The sequence below is a fragment of the Hemicordylus capensis genome, chromosome 2, assembly GCF_027244095.1.
Source record: "Hemicordylus capensis ecotype Gifberg chromosome 2, rHemCap1.1.pri, whole genome shotgun sequence".
NCBI classification, from domain to species: Eukaryota; Metazoa; Chordata; class Lepidosauria; order Squamata; family Cordylidae; genus Hemicordylus; species Hemicordylus capensis.
The window spans coordinates 211,178,613-211,192,354 of record NC_069658.1 but is presented as its reverse complement, the minus strand read 5'-3'; the positions used below and the strand labels follow the sequence as shown (position 1 = coordinate 211,192,354).

Below are 13,742 nucleotides of genomic sequence, written 5' to 3'. Positions count from 1 at the left end.
TGAATGGGAGACTTGATGTGTGTGAGCACTGTAAGATATCCCCCTTCTTAGGGGATGGGGCCACTGCTCTGGGAAGAGAAGAAGCTTCCAAGTTCCCCCCCGGCAGCATCTCCAAGATAGGGCTGAGAGAGGCTCCCGCCTGCAGCCTTGGAGAAGATGCTGCCAGTCTGTGAAGACAATACTGAGCTAGATAGACCAATGGTCTGACTCAGTATATGGCAGCTTCCTATGTTCCTATGACCTAAAGGCCTTTGGAGCCCTTCCCCTGTTGTAAGTTTTTTAAATTTTTTGGTTTTGTTTTTAATGAATGTTTTACTTTTGTTTTTATCTGGTTGTAAACTGCCCAGAGACATAAGTTTTGGGTGGTATAGAAATATGTTAAACAAACAAATAAATAATAGCAAATCATCCCTTCGTGCACGCGCGCACACACACACACACACACACACACACACACACACACAATTTGAACACGTGGGTTCTTGAGGACACAGCAACTAAACTCACAAGAACGTAAGGATATAAAACAGGTCTATTTATGCAAATAGGCATTAGCAGAAACATTTCAACCAACATTTCTTTCCCCTCTCCTCCCTCTGTCTCTAAATAAGAGGTCACGCTCAGCACCCAGCACAGGTCATAGTCACATCTGGCCACCCGGTACAGCGTGGGCTGGCAATGTGACGACCACCCCACACCCGGGACAGGGTTTGGGGGCCCCCAGGGGGTGTGGAGGACCTGGACTTCGGTTCGGAAATCCAGGGGTAAGAGCGTGGCTGTCCCGGGTTCTAGGAAGAGAAGGTCCTTTCCCAGTCTTACTAGGGAGTGATTCGCACATGGCTGCATGCTGCGGGGTAAATGCTGAGCAAAGCCACTTCGAAGTACACTCGTGGCATTGAGGGAAGCAGCCCCTCCCCTCTGCTCTGGGGTTTTGCTTTGATGCAAGTTCACAGCGCATGCCTCCGTGTTTTCCTTCTAGCCGATGCATTGGGGGGGGGGGAGAAGAGAGATTTCTAAAGGCTATATCTGCATTCCTAAAGAGTGTTTCCCTCTTATCGCGCTAATGATTCCACATCAGTGCCTCTTCCTGTTTGCTCTGGCGTTTTCAGAAAAAGGCCACTTGAAACCAGCATTTTTAAAACCCGTAAATACACCAAGATAAGCTAGATTTCGCAAGACAAAGCCCAATTTGTGTGTGGAGTGCTTCCAAGGATCTCGAAGGGATTTGGGGGTAAGTTTGGCTGGTATGTGAACGCACACACTCTCTTCCGGAGGAGATTCGGGGTAACAGCCCTGTCTGTAAAGCCTCCTGGAGATGCTGCCAGGGATTGAACCCCGGACTTTCTGCGTGCAAAGAAAGAGCTCTTCCTCTGAGGTATGGGTGCTCTTGAGGAACATATGAAGCTGCCGCCTACTGAGCCTGACCCTCGGTCCACCTCGCCACACTGACTGGCAGCAGCTTTCCCAGGGTTCCAGGCAGAGCAGAGTCCTACCCAACCTTACCTCGAGATGCTGCCAGGGATTGAACCTGGGACCTTCTGTGTGCAAAGCAAAGGCTATGTCACTGAGCTATGGTTGCTCCTCATGAGCATAAGAAGCTGCCACCTACTGAGTCTGATTCAGCTCTGTTGAGCTCAGTATTGCCTACTCTGACTGGCAGCATTTATCCAATATTTTCTGATCCATAAATCAATTAATGGTGAAGCAAGACTTATTGACCCAAAAATTTTACTGAAGAAAATTCAGAACTAGGAAGGAAGCAGTCATATAATGGCCTCTAACTTTTTGTTTGGTAAATCCAGAAGTTAAAGGAAAACCAGAGCACCAGGGCTGACAGTTTTCGGGGGCCAAATTTTTGATAATGTGAACTAAGAACTGTGCAAAACTAATTTTACCAAATGTACTTCAGGACGATAGGTTATCCTAGAAAAACTTGGCTTTTCTTGGTATAGCAGAAAGAATAAACACCCTTGTTGGACCTATGGAGAAGGAGAGCCCACCAATCCATGAGGCAGGCTGTTCCACTGACAAACAGATCTTAGGAAATCCTTCCTAATGACTAACCTCAATCCTTTTCATTGGATTTCTCAGCTTTTTTAAATTGTCTGTTTTAATTTTATGGTTGATTTTAAACTGTTGATTTGTTTTGATTTTTATATGTGTTTTAACTGTTGTATGTTAACTGCCCAGAGATGATTATTATTATTTCCTGTTTACACAGTCGGACAGGTGTTATTGACTGGTTTGTTTTATCCAGACATCGAGTCCTTCCCAAGGACCTGGGATGGCTGAATTTTATCATCAATACTGTTGGTTATTATAGATATTGTCGCAAAATATAGGCTGTTCCCAGTAAAGCTGCTTTTTGTAATTGGCTGAGGGTGATTTCTGTGGCCCTGATGGTGTTGAGGTGCTCTTCAAGGTCTTTTGGAACTGCACCCAGGGCGCCAATGACCACTGGGATTATTTTGGTCTTTTTCTGCCACAGCCTTTCAATTTCAATTTGTAGATCTTTGTATTTGGTGATTTTTTCTATTTCTTTTTCTTCTATTCTGCTATCCCCTGGTATTGCTATGTCGATTATTTTCACTTGTTTTTCTTTCTTCTTGACTACAGTTATATCTGGTGTATTGTGTGGCAGATGTTTGTCTGTTTGTAGTCGGAAGTCCCATAATATTTTCACATCTTCATTTTCTACAACTTTTTCAATTTGATGGTCCCACCAATTTTTGGCTACAGGTAGCTTGTATTTTTTGCAGATGTTCCAGTGTATCATCCCTGCTACCTTGTCATGCCTTTGTTTGTAGTCAGTCTGTGCGATCTTATTGCAACAGCTGATTAGGTGGTCCACTGTTTCATCTGCTTCTTTACAAAGGCGGCACTTGCTGTTTGTTGTGGATTTTTTGACTTTTGCTCTTATTGCATTTGTTCTTAGTGCCTGTTCTTGCGCAGCCAGTATTAAACCCTCTGTTTCTTTCTTCAAGTTGCCATTCTTAAGCCATTGCCAGGTCTTGGTGATGTCTGATTTTCCACTTATATTGTGCAAATATTGACCATGCAGGGGCTTATTTTTCCATATTATTATTTCTTGTTCACACAGTCAGACAGGTGTTATTGACTGGTTTGTTTTATCCAGACATCGAGTCCTTCCCAAGGACCTGGGATGGCTGAATTTTATCATCAATACTGTTGGTTATTATAGATATTGTCGCAAAATATAGGCTGTTCCCAGTAAAGCTGCTTTTTGTAATTGGCTGATGGCGATTTCTGTGGCCCCTGTGTGTTGAGGTGCTCTTCAAGGTCTTTTGGAACTGCACCCAGGGCACCAATTACCACTGGGATTATTTTATTATTATTATTATTATTATTATTATTATTATTATTATTATTATTAATTTATTTATTTTTACATTTATATCCCGTTCTTCCTCCAAGGAGTCCAGAGCAGTGTACTACATACTTGAGTTTCTCTTTCACAACAACCCTGTGAAGTAGGTTAGGCTGAGAGAGAAGTGACTGGCCCAGAGTCACCCAGCTAGTTTCATGGCTGAATGGGGATTTGAACTCGGGTCTCCCCGGTCTTAGTCCAGGCGGTATATAAGTTTGATGAATAAATACATAAAATAAAAATAAATAAATTTCAAACCATCAGTTCCAGTTCAGATATTTGAAGACAGGCAGTGTATCTCTTCTCAGTCTTCTCTTCTCCAGGGTGCTTTCCAGATTAGGCGCTCAACAGTAGCAAAATGCTTCCCGTTCAGGCAAATCATTTCCAAAACGTAAGCAGCAGGGGTAACAAACCCGAAAAAGCAGCAACTTTTAAACTTTTAAATAGTGCTGTTACATCATAGCACTATATTGCAGCCATTAAATTCGAAACAAGGCATCGGAAATGTGAACGGCACCCTGCTGTAGGCGTAGGGACTGCAGTGTCACAACACAGGAAGTGTGGAAGCACACTTCCGAGATCCGCCGTGACCCCATTGCAGGGTCTAATCTGGAAAGCACCCTGGCTAAATACCCAGCTCTTAGAATTGGAAGAGTTCATAGAGTTTCAAAATCGACACTGGAAGCATGAATTGCTCCCTTTGCTAAGCAGGGTCCACCCTGGTTTGCATTTGAATGGAAGACTTCATGTGTGAGCGCTAAGGCTTTGTGTGTTAGACTTAGGGGATGGGGCCGCTCTGGGAAGTGCACCTGTCTGCTTGCCTGCAGAAGGTTTCATGTTCCCTCCTTGGCATCTCCAGATAGGGCTGAGAGAGTCTGCTGCCTGATGGAGAAACTGCTGCCAGTCTGGGTAGAACATACTGAGCTAGATGGACCAATGGTCTGACTCGGTAGAAAGCAGCTTCCTACGTTCCATCCATGACAGATGGTCGTCTAGAAGCCTCGAGCGAAGGAGAGCCTACCCCTGCATGAGCCAGCATCCGACAGCCCTTAGGAAATTTGTCATTTCAACTCCCCAAGGGTTCAGGAACAAGAGAGGAGGAGTCCTACTCCTTCTTCGGTGTGACAGCTGCTCAGAAATGTGACGAAGAACTGAACAATTAACATAGGTACCTAGTTTCACTTTTAGTTCATGGGCAGGTGGCACCCCCTTCTGGTGGGATGATATGTACTTGCCATGAACTGGTGGTGTCTCCCATAACACTAGAATCAAGGGTCGTCCCAGGAAATCTAGGGCCAACAAACGGGAGTACTTTTTCACATGATGCATAATCAGCTTGTGGGATTCTCTGCCACAAGATAGGGTGACAGCTAACAGCCTGGATGGCTTTAAGAGGGGGTTGGATCACTCCATGGAGGAGAGGTCTATCAATGACTACTAGTTGGAGGGCTATAGGCTGCCTCCAGCCTCAAAGGCAGGAGGCCTCTGAGTACCAGTTGTAGGGGAGTCACAGCAGGAGAGAGGGCATGCATGGTGTAGTGGCTAGAGTACTGGAATAGGGCCGGGGAGACCCGAGTTCAAATCCCCATTCAGCCATGATATTAGCTGGGTGTCTCTGGACCAGTCACTTCTCTCTCAGCCTAACCTACTTCACAGGGTTGTTGTGAGGAGAAACTTAAGTATGTAGTACACCACTCTGGGCTCCTTGGAGGAAGAGCCGAATATAAATGTAAAATCATCATCATCATCATCATCATTATCCCCCAGTGAGGCACTACCTTGGCGCGGTTGTGGGGCTTGTGTGCTCTGAGGAAGGTGAGAGCTATGCCAGAGGTCCAACCATACTGGACAGGTCTCACCAGAGGAGCCAGACAAAGAGTGCCTCTCCCATCAACAATATGGTGAGATGTAACTTTAATAAATCTATACCGGATCGGTCGTCGCCCGGGTCAACAAGGACCGCTCCAGGTGCTATAGTCCCTGGACATCTGGTGGCAAGTGGGCAACAGGACTCAGGATCTTCAGTTGAGCAACCAGGGCTGGAGACTGCAAGGTTACCGGAAGAAGCATTGCTTAACCGGAAAAAATATACAAAAAATGCCAACAAGGAAATAATGATCTGCTATTACAAGTCTAGTCCAACTAGAAGAGGTTATTTTAAAAGAATGTACCAAATTTGGAAAGAGAAGCATCCAGACCAGAGAAGATTCATAATAAGAAATAAAATATTCACAGAAGTTGAGCTGGAAGAACTGCAAAGAGCAACACAGGCTCAAGATATGGAAGAAGAATTACCACCAATTGAAGAAGTTGCTCAGGCGCAGGTGGAGGAGGTGTTGGAAATAGAGGATGCCACCGTTGCTGATCTCTTTCAAAATCAAAACCAGGCAACCTCCCCTTTGCCTTCACCTCAAAAACCTGAATGCCGTTTAACAGAAAAGCAACAAGAACTAAAGCAAAAAATAACTGAGCACATGAACCAAACAACCACCAGGGTTCGACTTCCAGCTCTAAAAACAGTTGCCAAAAAACAACTTGCTCAGGCATTAAAAGATGTCAATGCTGCACTTGCAGAAATAACAACCAATAATTTGCAAGAAACAAACCAACTAATGTACAGTGCAGCAACAATAACAACACAAGAGCTCGGATATAAGACCAGTGGACATGTAAAAAAAGAAAGTAGTACATCACCTAAATGGAAGATTAGATTAGAAAATAAAATTGCCAGGCTTAGATCGGATGCTAGTAAATTGAAAGACATGAAAGACAAGAAGCTGAAGAATGAAAACACCAAACAGTATCTGATCCAAAAATACCACCTAGATTCAAGGAAAATTAGAGAAGCCCTGGAAATAATTAAGCAGCAAATAACAGCAGTGTCAAAGAAGATTAGCAGATACGAAGCCAGAATTATACAACACAGGCAGAATCTCCAATTCCAGTCAAATCAGAGACGTTTCTACCAAAGCATAGAAGGAGAAACTGCAAGAAACATAAAAACATCAAATAAAGAAGAAACAGTGCAATTCTGGGGAAAATTATGGGACAACCCAATAGATTAGAATAAAAAAGCAGGCTGGGTGAAAGAGCTCGGAAAATGTAACCAACAAATGCAAGATCTAATAATAACACCAGAATTAATAAGTGAAAGAGCAAAGAAAATTAAAAATTGGACTGCACCGGGCAATAATGAACTGCATGGCTTTTGGCTTAAACACCTAACAAGCCTTCATAAACAACTATCAAAAGAGTTAAGAAGATAAAAACATAAGAACAGCCCTGCTGGATCAGGCCCAAGGCCCATCTAGTCCAGCATCCTGTTTCGCACAGTGGCCCACCAGATGCTGCTGGAAGCCACAGGCAGGAGTTGAGGGCATGCTCTCTCTCCTGCTGTTACTCCCCCGAAATTGGTACCCAGAGGCACCTTGCCCCCAAGGATGGAGGTGCCTAGAGCCCTCTGACTAGTAGCCATCAATAGACCTCTCCTCCATGAAATTATCCAAACCCCTCTTAAAGCCATCCAGGTTGTCGTTCAATCATTTTTTGTAAGGATGTGATATTGAACAATGGCTAACAACTGGGAAAATTCATCTCATCACGAAAGACCCAGCAAAAGGTGCAGTTCCAAGTAATTATAGACCCATAACCTGCCTGCCAACCATGTTCAAATTATTAACTGGAATAATAGCAGATGAAGTGATGCTACACTTATTAATTAAGAAACAGCTTCCAGTTGAACAGAAAGGAAATTGCCCGAACATCAAGGGCACAAAAGACCAGCTGCTGATTGACAACATGATTTTAGAAAATTGCAAGAGAAGAAAAACAAATCTAAGTGTTGCATGGACTGACTACAAGAAAGCCTTCGACTCATTGCCTCACACATGGATACTAAAATGTTTAGAAACAACTGGTGTCAGCAAGAACATTCAGATATTTATAAAAAAAGCAATGAGCATGTGGAGTACACAGTTAACAATCAATGGCGAGACACTTGGACAGGTTAGCATTAGAAGAGGTATTTTCCAAGGGGACTCACTATCCCCTCTGTTGTTTGTAATCGCCATGACTCCACTTTCACAAATACTAAACAAAACAGGCCTCGGATACCAAACATCTCAAACATCCAGTCAAATCAACCATCTGCTGTACATGGACGATCTGAAGTTGTATGGAAAGTCCCAGTCAGAAATCGAATCACTGCTAAACACTGTCCGTATATTCAGTAGCGATATAGCAATGGAGTTTGGACTAGACAAGTGTGCTGCATTAATAATGAACAGAGGGAAAATAAGAAAAACAGAAGGAATAGAACTGCCCAATGGAAGCAACATCAAGAACCTGGAAGAGAAAAAGCATTACAAATACTTGGGCATTCTCCAGGCTGATAACATTGCACCATTGGGCAAAGGGGTCCAAAGAACCCAGGCCGCCACCAATCAGTTCGGGAGACAGACCACGTCCCCCACCTCTGATGCGGGGGCGTGGCTAGCCCCCCCTCAGACGTGGGGGCGGGGTGAGCGGGGCCACCACCGTGGCTGAGCACGGGCTTCCGGCAGTCTGGCTCCGCCAGTGACCCCAGCTGTACCTGCTTCTAAATACAAAGGCTGTTTGTCTTGTAAGACTGAAGCCCTGACTTGGTAGTCTGTGGCCCCTGATGCTGGGGTGAAGGACTTCCCCTTGTCCCAAGGTCCTAGAAATTTGAATTGTGCACCCCTGGGATAGGACATTCAGATCTGCCCTGATCCTTGCTGAAAATTCAGACCAGCTGTCAGCTGAATTAGTTATCAGATCACATCCCTCAAGGACCATTTGAAGTATTTCCTGTGGCCCTCCTTAAGCCTCCTCCAAAGCGGAGCAAAGTCCTTTCTTGCACGCTCTGCTTCCATGCTGCAAAATGCAGATTGTGTTAATAACCTTACATCACAAATTGGGTTGTGCCAACTGAGAGGGCGGTGCTGCTTCCAGCACTGTCTCTGTCGGCTCTGCAAACATGCAGAGCAAGAAGTGCGATCCAGGGAAGTTTGGTCTTACAGCAAGAGTTGCCAGATGCACTCTTGCATGGTCTCTCTCTCTCTCTCTCAAAATGAAAATTTCAGTGCTCTACTGGTACGTCTTAAATTTGTAGAGTCCATGACCTCCAAACAGTGGAGGGATTAACTAGTCTATGTTCTGTGATCCTGAATTTGCACTCTTGCTTAAAGAGACTAAGGACTGTCTAATCCAGCATTCTTTGCAAGAATCCCAGCAACCAGGAGGGGCCAGGTAGCCCACCAAAAACAGAAAAAGTGATTGTGTGACATTATCACTTCTACCCAGGTTTTCCTCTAACCTTGCTTCCAACTCAACCGAAAATTGGGATCACACACAGCACCCAAACCCGGGTAGAACACAGTTTTTGATTGTGTGAGTGACCTCAGTTAGAGAGGGGACATTGTGTATAAGTGCAGAGATACATATATCACGCAGTATATACATATGACAAATAAATGAATAGTTTACATACAAATGCTAGAAGCCTCTGAGTCCAAACAGGGGAGTTGGTGAACTCCACAGGTGAGAAGGGTGTTGCTCAGCATGTTCGATTAAGAGGGCGCTGATTCTAGCAAACTAGAAATCTCAGGTGGGGCGGACTCCTCCACAGAATTGTTGTGGGTGTCGAGACTCAATGCCATGTCCCAAAGGAAGTTTAGTAACGGGGATGTACCATCACTCTCCTGACCAAAATGTTCAAGGAGATTTCGAGATGGAGAATGAAATCAGAGCAGCAGCCAATGGTGTTGCTCAGCATGTTCGATTACTCGACCGAGTAATGGGTGACTTCATATAGACTGGGTCGTGACAAAGAGGCCAGATTTCTAGATATCCTGAATGACTGTATTCTAGAATAGTTGGTCATGAAACTGACCCAAGGTGGGGGCCTGTGGGGTTTCGGGGTGTGATGTGTTGTGAGGCCAAGCAACCTTGTAGGAAATTTTCAGGCTTTATTGAAGTTTCCCACACGCCGCCAGCAGGAAAGATAATCTATAAAGCCTCCCTAAGACTTTAGAGTCCTTTCCGTTTCTCGCTGGGTTGGTTAATGGGGCTTTGCATAGCATGAGTAGGGAACTGATAGAATCCACACAGACCAGAGTTTCAAAACAAACAAAAATAAAATTTATTTCCAACAGATGTTTCTGAGGTTTTGTTTATCTCTCCAAGGCTGCAGGCCGGGTATTGTACTTGTTACAAGGCTACAGTTTACTTTGCAAGGTATTCTATAAGCTTTAGTTGAAAGTCTAAACTAGACACTTTCTCAGAAACCCAGCCCTCATCTCAGGCTGTCTTATTCTTTGAGTCACAGAACACTTCCTCTTTGAGACTGTCCCTAACCAGACCCTAACCCCCATAGACTGACTTCTTTTTTTAACCTCCAACTCCTACCAACAGATTATTTTGACTGACAGCTCAGCAAGGTTCCAAACACATTTGTATAAAAGTATGAGCATTATTTATTCATTTATCATTATTTTTTAATACCGCCTCGACTAGCCCCTCCAATGCCATTTCATCACAAGGCTACCCTGGACTTGATCCTAAGTGGTGCCCAGGATCTGGTACGAGATGTAAGTGTCAGACCACAATGCAATCAAATTCAGCATAAGCCTAAGTAGAACCTTGTTCAGAAAGCCCCACATGGTCACACCGGGTTTCAAAAGAGGAAATTCCACAAAAATTAGTAAAAAGATTGATAAAAAGGAAGTACAAAGAGAAAGTCAAGAGGGTCCAGCGTGCTTCGAAGCTATTAAAAAATCACAATAAAAGCAGCTCACCTAGAATGCATATACCTCAGTTCAGGAAAAATACCATCCACTCCAAGAGGGCGCCAGCACGGTTTAGAGTGGTCAAGGAAACTATATTTCCCTGTTTTAAGGTGGCAAAAAGCCTTTTCAATGGCAGGTACCAAGACTTGATGCAGAAACTTCTTGCCAATCTAAGATAAGTAATAAACAGCTGGAGTTTCATCACTTCTGGGGGTACATAGCAAAGTAAGGTTAATTGGTAGTCAGAGTCATCTATTATGTAGTCATCTATTTAAAAAGGGCGAGAGAAGACTGGGGGGGGGAAATAAGATGAAAGAGGACTTTGATTGCAGGGTGCAATCAAAGTGCTATCTGCTCCAAGTTGCTTGATACAACCTATGCCTAAAAGATTCAGCAGGATGAAAATAAAACCATGTCACTTATAATTCAGGATGTTGGAGACCAAACATCCCTACAAATAATAATGCCTGTGTACAGAAGGAAAGTACCATTTTAAATTAAGTTACTCAGTGAGCATCTAGTTACAGACAGCACGGTGCTATTAGCGACATGCTTTCACTTCCTAACTCTGGGAGCAATTTAGCAAGGTTCTTTGATGGGTTGTTTTTTTTTTTTACATGACCGGAAAGAAAATGGTCTGGAATGTTTTACTGACAGGATATCTCATCTTGGGACATAGGACTGTACTAAATGGTCCATTGCTCTCAGCTAATTGATGGGAAAATAGACTCATTATTAATCCCAATGCATGAATGTTCTAATGCACACATTCCATTATAATGGCCTGTTTTGATGAGAAAACGTTTAGGCACGCAAAACTGAGTCTCAGCTCATTCCTGCCAAAGCTGCAGCCCAAATGCTCACACCACTGGCATCTGTTTGATTTCATAGCGTAATTGTGTGCTGTGAAAACAGAGTGGCACGGAGAATTTCCGTGTCCCTAATGTGGATTGACCCAACAATAACAAGAGATTAAATGGGATCAGCTAATCCTGCATGGTGTCTTCTTAGCCAAAGGTTAAGTTAAACACACACACACACACAAACTGAAGAATAATTCTGCAGATTGAGAACAGCTAAATTCTCCACATAGTGGGGATCTTGGTGGCTGAGGTGAAATTGACCAGCTCAGTTCAAATGAGCAGGCTCCATAGATAGCTAGGTAGATGTGTGTGTGTGTTGTAGTATTACACCTCTCTAACGCAACATTGCTCCCCTAGTTTTGCCCATTTCAATTTTTGCAGGTTTCAAAGCAAGGACAATGATTTCTTTGCAGAGATGAAATTGATCAGCTCAGTGGAAACTGACCGCCTTGTTTCAGCAACAGCAAATCAACTGCTTTAAGTAGCTTTTGGTGCTTCCTCCTCCCCCCAATGTGTGTGTGTGTGTGTGTGTGTGTATTTTAAAGAAAGACCAGCGTGGTGTACTGGTTAGAGTGCTGGACTAGGACCAGGGAGACCCAAGTTCAAATCCCCATTCTGCCATGATACTTGCTGGGTGACTCTGGGCCAGTCACTTCTCTCTCAGCCTAACCTACAGTGGTCCCTCGACTTACGAAGTTAATCCGTTCCGAACGCACGTTCGTAGGTCGAAATTTTCGTAAGTCGAAAAGCGCACCACGGAGGTCTGGAAACATTCGTAAGTCGAGGAAACCGCATCTAAAAATTCGTAAGTTGAGGAAGCCGCATCTAAACCGGCAACGACTTCCGGTCATTTTTGTCGTTCGTAAGTCGAAAACTTCGGATGTCGAGTAGTTCGTAAGTTGAGGGACCACTGTACTCCACAGGGCTGTTGTGAGTAGTGTAGTATGCTGCTCTGTACTGCACTCTGTGTACTAAGTGTGTAGTACACCGCTCTGGTCTCCTTGGAGGAAGAAAGGGATATAAAATGTAAATAACCACAACAATAATAATAGTTCCAGTGCAACAGCATTTCTGCATGTTTGCACAGACAGCGGAAAAGAAAGCACCCCCCGCTATTCTGTGAGACAGTGTGTGTGTGTGTATGTATGTATGTATATATATACATACATACACATACACATACACACACACACACACACACACACACATATGGAAATATTTCAGACTTTTAAATGTATATACCACTTTGCTGCTCAAGCAAGGCCTTAAAGCGGGCTTACCAGGTCATTACAAAAAATAAGAGAAGCAATAAAAACGAGATCAAATGTAATTGCGCTAAAATATAGCATAAAAACTGGATGGTTGTGGGTGTCAGTATGAATATTGGGATACTGAGAGACTAGGACTCTCAATTGTTTGGGGCGGGGGGGGGGGAATTTATACAAATATGTCAATGTCTTTTTATAGTCTAGGAACATAGGAACATAGGAAACTGCCATATACTGAGTCAGACCATTGGTCTATCTAGCTCAGTATTGTCTTCACAGACTGGCAGCGGCTTCTCCAAGGTTGCAGGCAGGAATCTCTCTCAGCCCTATCTTGGAGAAGCCAGGGAAGGAACTTGAAACCTTCTGCTCTTCCCAGAGTGGCTTCATCCCCTGAGGGGAATATTTTGCAGTGCTCACACATCAAGTCTCCCATTCATATGCAACCTTAGCTATGGGGACAAGTCATGCCCACAAGACCAGCTCTCCTCAGTCCTGTGAAATATTTTCACTATTTAAACAGGTGTTAAAAATGCATCCACACAGGTATATTTAATTTATTTATTATTTATTTAACATTTTATACCGCCCAAAACACAAGTTCTCTAGGCAGTTTACAAAACAATAAAAACAACCAATAAAAAGATTAGCACATTTCAACAATTAAAATTTAAGAAGTTAAAACTATTAAAATTAAAACACAATTAAAACAATATGTAATTAAAGCCCTGGGTGAACAAATGCATCATGACTGCCCTTTTAAAAGTTGTCAGAGATGGGGAGGCTCTTATTTCATCAGGGAGCGTGTTCCAAAGCCTCGGGGAAGCAACGGAGAAGGCCTGTTCCCGAATAGCTACCAGACAAGCCGGTGGCAACTGCAGACAGACCTCTCCAGATGATCTCAATGGGCTGTGTGGTTCATAGCGAAGATGTTCTCTTAAATACCTAGGGCCCAAGCTGTTTAGGGCTTTATAGGTTACTAGTGACTGTTAAGTCCGTTACATTAACGGGTGCTAGAAGAGTTGCCCGCGGCTCCGGCCGGGCCCACCATCCACTGCCGCCCGCAGCTCTGGCCGGGCCCACCGCCACCTCGCCCGGCTTCCCCTGCTGCCTCGTCGCCTTGCCTGGCCAGGCCCGCCGCCTCGGTTCCGCGGCCACCATGGCTGCCCACAGCCTGGCCTGCTGGTTCTCCTGGGTGTGCCGCCAGGACCAATCAGGCGCCCCCTGCATACACGGACGCCTTTACGCGTGCGCCACGCATGCGCAGAACACCTTCAAGAGACACGGACGCAGGTACCTTAGGGTTTTATTATATAGGATAACCCAAACCTTGTACTTTGCCTGGAAACTTATCAGCAGCCAGTGTAGATCTTTTAAGATAGGAGTGATATGGTCTCTCCAAGATGACCCAGACCAACCT

The 13,742-nt window shown here is 44.2% G+C and overlaps 1 protein-coding gene across 1 annotated transcript in view; it reads right to left on the bottom strand.

Moving 5' to 3' along the window:
* Positions 1-13,742, bottom strand: part of JSRP1 (junctional sarcoplasmic reticulum protein 1) — a 43,086-nt gene that overhangs the window by 25,709 nt on the left and 3,635 nt on the right. The gene's annotated exons all lie outside the window — the stretch shown is intronic.